General features: G+C 40.8%; 1 pseudogene; it reads right to left on the reverse strand.

The window, feature by feature from the left end:
- Positions 1 to 4,799: 4,799 nt before the first annotated feature.
- On the reverse strand, positions 4,800 to 8,344 carry LOC124974598 (PDZ domain-containing protein 8-like; annotated as a pseudogene).
- Positions 8,345 to 8,670: the final 326 nt, after the last annotated feature.

The following is an 8,670-nucleotide window of genomic DNA, read 5'->3' on the forward strand; positions in this document are numbered from 1 at the left end:
CCAAAGTGAACTCCTGTCCCTGGAAACCTTCCAATAGAATATGAAGGACAATATGTCAGAAATAGCATAGAGAATACTTGTATAGTGATTGAAAAAGATGCATGAACCTGACAAGTCTTAAAAATCTATGATCAGCTGATTAAGCACAACTAATGCACTTTGTACATACGAAATTTCTTAAGATTGTGGTATATTTTACTCATGACAACAGAATTGTGAGTTAGGTTGAGAAATGAAATTTTGTTTTTTAGTTAAAGAAAGTGTAGTATTGAGGGCTAAATAATTGATCAAGATTACCTAATACTTTGGAAAAATGGAGGACTGCAAAGAATACTTCTAGGATTTTCAGATCATTAATACATTGGAACACATTATAGTGAAGAAATGTTAAAGAATGAGAACACTTCCTAAGAATGTATTTCTAGATGCACTGATTTATTATTCTGTTTTTTTTTTTTTTTTTTTTGGAAATTGAAAACCTAACACCATCAACTCTGTTCCAATTACCATTTGAAAGGTAAATTTATCATTCAGAGCAAGGATAGGCTGGGCCTGGATGTCTTGTCATGTGTTTCACATGGGTACACAACTTTTCTGAGCAAACCTGGAGGTCTGCTTTGCTCCACAATCATCATTTTTAGACAGAGTATGCAATAGAATCAAGGCATGTGGTCAGAAAAAAAAAAGAGCAATCTGGAAAGTTTATTTGAATGGTGTTTCTTTTTAAAAATCATATGTTAAAATGATGTTAGAAACACATTCCCCTTTTAATTATAGGATAATCCCTATTGGTAGATTAATCTAAGAGTCTTTCAACCATTACATTGAAATACGTGGTACTGAAATATTAGACCAAATTATATAAAGTCGTGTGTATTAGATATTTAAGATCTACAAAAATGACAATTTCATGTAGTGCAACCTATTACCTAATAAGTGATATATGTGCCAGGGGGCTGCTCTTCCTAAATTTTGGGTTATTAATGCAGAACAGTGAATTAAATAGTTAAAAGGATTCAGGAATGATCCAATTCATCTTCTGTTTATAAAAGATGAAGAATGTAAGGTGGAGCAGACAGTGCTTTACTTAAGCTATAAAAGTATACAGGTCTCTCGATCCATAGTTCAATATTATCTCCACTATCCAAAGCTGAAAGAGTAAACTCCTTTCCCACTTGCTAGGAAGATTGTGAATGAGATTCTCAGAGTACCTGTTTTAGTCAGCTTTTTTGCTGCTGTGACTTAAAGACCTGACCAGAACAACTGTAAAGGAGGAAAAGTTTATTTGAGGGCTCTCAGTTTTAGAGGTCTTAGTTCATAGAAAGCTGGTTCCATTCTCGGGTTTCTAGGTGAGGCAAAACATCATGGCAGAAAAATGTGGCAGAGGGAATAAGCTCACATGGTGATCAAGAAGTAGAGAGAGGGGTCTTTACTTATATCCCAAAGCTACATCCCAATTCTCACTTCCTGTAGCCACACCCTACCACTTCAGTTACCCTTCAGTTAATTCCTATCAAGGGATTAATTAAGACTATCAAAACTCAATCATTTCTCCTCTGAACCTTCTTGCTTTGTCTTGCACCTGAGCTTTTGGGAGACACTGCACATCCAAACCATAACAGTACCCTAGAGTACTGCATTTTCTCTACATACATTATGAATTTTAAAGAATAAAAACACGTAAAACTGAATCAACATCAGACCTACATTCATCAAATTGTAGTCTTATTCTGAGAATATTAAAGATACTTTAAGGCAGATATCATGACAAATGTATCATTATTTAGTCCTAAAATTTTAAGGAGATGTAGGAGGCAAAGTTAAGTCTGGCTTGATTTTGTAATAGAAAAATGAAAAGATATATGAGCTGAAGGGAACTTCTATAACAATTATGTTAATATTCACAGCACCCTAGGAGATAAATATCACAATGTGTATTTGACAGATGAGGACATTGAGATTTAGAAGAGTTAGGTACCTGGCCCAAGGTTAACACAGCAAGTAGATATCTAAATCTAAGTAGAGTTAAGAATGCAGGAGTGCTTGATTCCAAGCCATATGTCTTTGCAGTATGCACCACTATTTTTACTAACAAGTCCTATAGATTGATTTCCAAATAAATTATTCCTACCCACTTGTTTGTTTATTTATTTTTAATAAAGGAGACATGAAAGAAGATATGCTTTGCTGTGAACTTTCTCATTTGGCATTCAGAAAGGCAAAAATAAATTGAGTATAAAGAAAATTATAAAATTACCTCTATTTCTATCACTAAAATAATTATTATGAAAAGACACAAAAGAAATAGATGATACTATCGAATTTGGGAAAGACAAGTCACACCTCCACTGCACTATTATCAGTTTAAGAAAGTCTCTCAATTTTACAACTTCAGAATTTTTTTCGTTTAACAATAATTCTGATGGGCATTTTTATCTGTGTTTTAAAAGTGAGGAAATGGAAACTTGAAAAGGTTACCTGATTTGGTCCAAGTCAAACATCCAGGAAGCAACAGACCTGGGGTTGAATCAAGTTTTCTATTTCCAATTGTAAAGCTAAAGAAAGGGTCAAGATTTGTCAGTTGGGACCCAGGAAAGGGATCATGGAGTAATTAGCATGTGATCCAAAACAGCCGCCAAAATGTGAATAATCACCAAAAATGGCTTGATGATGATTCACTCATTCCCATCCATTCAATCCTAAAACTTTAGCCCTATAAGGGTAGTTGCCATATTTCTTGAATGAAATAACAAGTAAAGATGATGTAGAGGAGGGCAACTAGGATAACAGAATATAGGGGATTTGAGGAGTGGGCAGATGCCTCTAATGACAAAGTTCCTCTTTACTTGAGCTCAATGAAGGGCCTAAGCACATTTGGAAATTAATGGATGGTATGATTGAGGGGACCTGTTTGGTAAACCCCAGAATTCCAGGATATAGTGAAGCAGAAAATAAAAATGATTGTAGCAAGGATTTGAGTCATTTTTGAATGACAGAGTCATAAATGGTTTCTGAGAGGGTTAGAGTTATGCTTAATTACAAAGGCTGATGTGAAGGACAACGCCAACTGGCCCACATCCTCAGCCTCTGTTGCGAACCGTGCACTGGCTGAATGCACAACAGTCTTACTCTGTATGGCAATTTCTTTGTGTTCTAAATTTGGCCCACAGGAAGGAGGCACACAGAATGACATTCTCTTCGAATTATAATGTAAAAAAGCAGTGTCAGTTATTGCTTTCTACTAATTAGCATTCAGAAGGGAGTAAATATAGCACTAGATATTTCTCCAAAGAAGACATAAAAATGGCCAACACATATATGAAAAGATGCTCAACATCACTAATCATCAGGGAAATGCAAGTCAAAACTCACAATGAGCTATCACCTCACACATGTTTATATGGCTATTCTCAACAAAACAAGATAGCAAGGGCTAGTAAGAATGCAGAGAAGTTGGAACTCTTGTGCACTGCTGTTGAGAGTATAAAATGGTGCAGCCACTATGGAAAACAGAATGAACCTTCCTCAAAATATTAAAACAGAATGATTGTAGGATTCATTAATCCTGCTTCTAGGTATATATCCAAAAGAACTGAAATCAGGATTCAAAGATTTCTAGACTTCCATGTTCATTACAGCATTATTGATACAAAACCAAGATAAAGAAACAACCTAAATGTCCTTGAAAGGATGAGTGTCTAAAGAAAATATGGTACACACATACAATGGAATATTATTCAATCATAAAAATAATGAAATTTGGACACTTTCTACAACATAGTTAAAACTACAGGACATTATGCTAAAAGAAATTTGCCAGTCACAGAAAGACAAATACGTGTGATTTTACTTACAAGAGGTGTCTAAAATAGTGTAATTTATGGAGCAGAGAGTAGAATGGTGTTTGCCAGAGACTGGGCAGAGGAGAAAATTGGGAGTTGCTGTTAAGTGAGTATAAAATTTCAGTCATACAAGATGAATAAAATGTAGAGATCTGCGGTACACACTGCCCATAGTTAACAATACTGTACAGTACACTTGGAAATTTGTTAGGAAGGTACCTTTCCTGTCAGGTGTTCTCAAAAAACAGTTACATATTAGAGTACTAAAAACATTTCAAATGGAGAAAAATAGATAAAAAGAGTTCTTAAATATTATTTTTTATGTTAAAAATAATTTTACTCAATTGGCATAACAGACTAAAGCTGCAGCATCTGCTTCCATATTATATTTGGCAAAGACAAAAAAAAATCCCCACAAGGTTCCAAAATAACAAAAATCTCAAACAAGTAGAGATGACAAACTTCATAACAAAAAACAAAACAAAACAAAAAGATTCAAAATCTGTTCCCTCAACGATTGCTGTAGTCAATTTGGGCATGCAGCAAACCCGTTGTTATAACCATGATGGAAATGAAAATACTAAGAATCTGGACAATATCCTATTGAACACTAATTCAAAAACTAAGTTGAAGGAAAAATAGCACAGTGAGACACTACACATACATAAATGTGAAAAATTAGCTTACATAATTAGAAAAAGTTAAAAATAAATTAGTAAAAATAAATTCCCAGTATAAACCCCCAAAAAGCATAGCTATAAATGCAACCTGAAACAACCAATTATTAAACTGGTCATATTTTTACTGGAAAACAAACTTTCATTCCTGATCCTATACAAGTAAATAACTGGAGAAGCAGGCTGAGGTGCATTACAAGAGGACTGAAACATGGTTGTATCCATGGTACTTTGGATGCATCTTTTCCCCAATCATTTGAAAGTTGACACAGCCTGCTGGTTACACAGACTCAGATGGGCCAAACAGATCATCTGAGATACTGCTGAATGGCTGAGAGTCTATCAATTGGCTTAGTTCACTATCGAGGTCTTCTTCTTTATCATCTGTGTACTTGCTTATTTTTTGGCGTGCTGGTCTAAAGACAGACTTTCTAAAGTTTCAATATCTTCAATGCCTGCCCTATAGTGGATCATAAGAAGCATGAGAGCTTGTTGTCTTTCACCCAATTTAGCCAAAGCAGCAGAAAGAAGTGATTTTTCCTTGAATCAGTTGTCTCTTTTTCTTCTTTAACAAGGGAATTATTGTGTTCCAACTCCTGATCAATTTCATTCTGTAGTTATCCAACATGAACTCCAGCTTTTGAATCCTTTCCTCTGTAGGCAAGCACCTATAAAGATCACAGCCAATTTCTTTAACTGCAATGAAAACACTATCATTCAGGGGGCTGGGGAGATAGCTCAGTCACTAGAGTGCTTGCCTTGTAAGCACAAGGCCCTGGGTTCGATCCCCAGCACCCCCCCAAAAAACAAAAAACAAAAAAACTATCATCCAGCCCACCTTCCTTTCTCACTAACTTTATTCCTGAGCTGTTTCCCCCTTTGGAAGGACTGTTTGGGTCACAGACCTCTGTGTCACCACCTTCAATTTCTGGTGTGTTGGATTTGTGTTTTGGTGAAGGTTCTACGGGATCAGTTCCTGGTTCAGAAAAGTGAGTTTTAGAGACTTGACATAAATTAAGCAAACGAGAGCTTTTATTGATAATGTACCTTGTCAAACCTGTTGTTTTCTTAACTGACTTGTTAGCTACGGCATCAACATGAGGAGACAGGCCCAAGAGGGGGTCCTGTCCTTCCAGCCTGAGGTCTTTTAGGGTTCAGTCTATTCGCCTCTCAATTGCTGCACAAAGAGGAGTCTCAGCTAGACACTTTTCTTGACATTTTTTTATGGCAAACATAAGCACAGAACATACACTGGGAAGCTGCTTTTGTCCAAACTTTTTTTTTACAGTAATCACATCAAGTTGAGTGTTGGAACTGAGTATCCTGGAAACTATGTTTATTTTCTGATGAACCCATCTGTCCAACAAAGTGCTCCTCTTTAGGGAGGGTAGAAACTTCTTCAACCAAATGAACTTCTTTTTCTTTCTCTATATTAGTGACTACATGGTGGTCTGGTTCTCCTTCCTTCAAATATTTGAAGTGAATAGTAATGTCACCAAAGCAAAATTTGTCATTGAAGCCCTTTTGCATACTCAGATTGCATAATGCAGTTCTAGTGACCATAGCCTTAGGTGCAGGGGCTTCCAGCCTGAATTTTGAAAGGTATTCCATATTTGATGTGGCTAAGCATCCTAAAGCCACCTCTTCAGTTTTAAACTAATGTGCCCCAAACAGGTGAGACTCCCTAACTTGAAAGGATCCCTGCATCCAGTGCAACATTCAGGTATCTGTGGCAGGCTTCTATATCAAACCAACAGGATGCTCTGGTTCTTGTCCACTTTCCCAGCGTATTCCAATAAAGAATTTCTGATGATTCCCACATCTGATGGTCATACAAACTGTCTTTAGTAGGGCAGGAACTTTCTGAAGTAAAATCTTTAGTCGCTTCTTGCTTTGTAAACTGCTTGGATGTAGTCACATCTTCTATGTGATCCACAGTTTTTGCTTGCTTTTCAGATTTATCTGCAGGAGGAGGAAGAAGCACCTTCTCTGGCTTTTCAACAAGAATGTCTGGTTCTGCCTGATTTGGGGTGTCAGCAGAAGGCAAAGGAACTTTTAATTGTGGTCGTGGTGGCACATGTGGTTTGAAAGTGGATCCTTGGGTGGGTTTTGACACTTGTGCTGAGTCTAGTACCGCAGAAGTTTTTAGGGCTAGCGGTTTATTTCCTTCTTTGGATGGAATTTTTGGTGGCTGGTTACTTCCTGCAACTAATTTACTGTTTAAAACTGGGGATATAGCATCAAGAGGTTTAATAGTAAGTGTTGTTGGAGTACATTTGGGACTGTGACTTAGTGCTTGTGCCTCATCTTTGAACTCGTTTTGTACTCTGACATCACTTGCCAAGTCTTCAGATTCAGAATCCAGCTCTCTATTTTCACCATCCACTGCCAGTCCTGCAGCTTCCTCTTCATAACTTGGTTGGCATGAGCTTGACGAAAAGTTTTCTTCCAACTGGCCAGAATTGCCTTGCAGCACAGTATCTTGATTACTGTGGCCAATGGGCCTTTCCTAGTACACAAGGACTCAGTTACCAGCCTGCTTGATAAACTTCAGCACTTGCAGTGTCCTTATTTTTTTACACCTCCAAAAGCAATGAGTCGAACTCCCCGCTGAAGATCTGCAACTGCAGCAGGTGAGTTTGGGGCCACAGTTTCAATTATGATATGCACGGCATATCCATCAGTTGACTGAACAAGGCAAAGTGTAAGTCCAACACTTTGTAAATTCCCTTTTATTAATTCAACCGTCTTAATAGAACTCCTTTGCTTTTCTTCCCAAACTCCACTGCTCAACACAAGCATGCAATGAATAGTTGCTTCTCTATCATAGGATCCAAAAATGAGTAATCTGCTACATTCTAACAAGGTCACCTTAAGACATCCTTCAGTAAGTGCCCATTGTTGTATACGGATATGCTCTTCATCTTCTTCAAATTCTTGCGAGGTATGGTATGGAAAAAAAGGCTTAAACCTGATCTTGTAATTGGGCAGCGTGTGCTTGCACTTGATGATTTTATTGAGCTGGTTGACGATGATGGAGGTGAGCTGGGGCATGGGCTGCCCTTCAAACTGAGAGCGCACCTTGAAGTCAATCAGCGGGTCCTCCACGAAGGAGAAGAACCAGTGGGTGAAGGGCACGCGGGTGAGCACGAAGCGCAGCCTCCCCACCACTAGGGACAGTTTGACGAACAGGTAGGCGGACTTGCCGAAGACCAGGTCCACGTTGATGGCCAGGAGGAAGCCCCCGTTGTACTCCACCTCCGCCTGGAAGGTCAGCTCCTTGGGGCAGGCGGCGGGCAGCGCCTCCCCCTCGGGCCGTCAGGCTCCCCAGTGGCCGAGGGCACCACAGGCCTCAGGAGCCGGATGGTCTTGACGAAGGGCATGTCTCACCCAGGAACACATCCCACAGGCTCAGCCCCTCCAGCAGGCGCCCGCCGTCTTGGTCTGCAGCAGCTCCTCGAACTCCACCTTGATCTTCTTGGTGACCCAGCGGCGGGTCAGCGCGGTTTCCCGCAGCTCCGGGAACAGGAACAGGATGGGCCTTGAGAAAGTAGCAGGTCTCCCGCGTCGGCGGGGTCGGGGCCTTGGGGCCGGGGTCGCGCAGCCCTCGGCCCCGCAGGAGTGCTCCTCAGCCCCGCCGCCGCCACAGAGGTGCTGCAGCAGGACAGGCCGGCACCGGCTCCATGTAGCGGACGCCGTCGCCCGCGCGGGTCGCCTCGTCCGCCGGCGGCTCGGGCTGCCTGCGACCCAGCAGCAGGACCTGGGCGAGCAGCGTGAGGAAGGAGCCCAGCACCGCCACGCCAGAATCATGAGCAGCAGCCCCATCCCGCCCCGCCGCCGCCGCCCCCGCTGCCTCCATGTTGAGGACGTGGGGCGGCGGGGTCGGGGCGAGTGGCTCCCGGGGCCTCGTCCGGGACTCGGCCCGAGCGCTGAGGCGCCGGAGCTGCAGTGACCCGCGCCTCCTCAGACTCTCCAGAGGCCGCCTGGCGGCGGCGGCCTTAAATATCATTTTGATGTGTTGTCGGGCACTGAAGTCAGGTCTGATTTAGTTCACTAACCTGTTTTCCTTTCCTCTTTTCACACATTATTCTGACTTCTGCTTCACCAAGTATAATTTATGTCCTTCATTTCTTAATGTGAGGCCATTGCTG

This window comes from Sciurus carolinensis, unplaced genomic scaffold (assembly GCF_902686445.1).
Source record: "Sciurus carolinensis unplaced genomic scaffold, mSciCar1.2, whole genome shotgun sequence".
Classification (NCBI taxonomy): domain Eukaryota; kingdom Metazoa; phylum Chordata; class Mammalia; order Rodentia; family Sciuridae; genus Sciurus; species Sciurus carolinensis.